This window comes from Galeopterus variegatus, unplaced genomic scaffold (assembly GCF_000696425.1).
Source record: "Galeopterus variegatus unplaced genomic scaffold, G_variegatus-3.0.2 Scaffold14992, whole genome shotgun sequence".
Lineage (NCBI taxonomy): Eukaryota > Metazoa > Chordata > Mammalia > Dermoptera > Cynocephalidae > Galeopterus > Galeopterus variegatus.
The window spans coordinates 19,275-20,070 of record NW_007741103.1 but is presented as its reverse complement, the minus strand read 5'-3'; positions in this window follow the sequence as shown (position 1 = coordinate 20,070).

Here is a 796-nt window from a genome sequence, read left to right as displayed (position 1 = left end):
CCAGTGGCCTAAGCCAGAGGGCTTCCCAAACCATCTGGTCTCTGGATTGTTCATATTCTGGTTCCCCAAAGCAGAGAGATAAGGCCTGAGATGCTCTTGCCATGAGTCCAGAGAGTCTAGAACCCACCAGACCCTCATTATTTTTTTTAAAAAGAGGGTGAACAAGCTTGAATCCAAAGCCAGTCAGTTTAATGCTGTAGTTCCCACTGGTTTACTGAGAAATAGAAATGTGTAGATTGTCCACATATGGGCACAAGATATATAACAGGAATATGTGAGTAATTCTTTGTGTGCAGAAAGTTGATCAAACTTGTCTTCAGATGTGTGTACTTCAGGTAGATTTCAAATCCCCCTATATGAAGAAACCAAATGAAAATCAATGAAGGGAGTCAAGGTGTGCACCTCCTGGGTCCAAATACATTGAATTAAGTACAAAGAGATTTCTTCTCTGGACAGGCTCCCACATCACGTAGGTCTGTGACATGATGTGGTTAATGAGAGAGGCCCACCAGGCTTGCAGACTGGATAACGTGGTTTCCATGGAAAATGGGAGAATACAGCATGGTGGACAGATTCTACAGCCAGCCTGAGACCTAGAGCAACAAACCTAAAATTCAACCTCTCAGTTTTCTATCTATGAGATGGGTTAATCACACCTGTGTTAGACAGGAAGTTTTGATACACTATCAAAACATTTTTAGGGCTGGCCCAGTGGCACACTGCACTAGTGCACCACTTGGGAGGTGCGGCGGTGCTCCCGCCGAGGGTTCGGATCCCACATACAGACCGGTTCCCG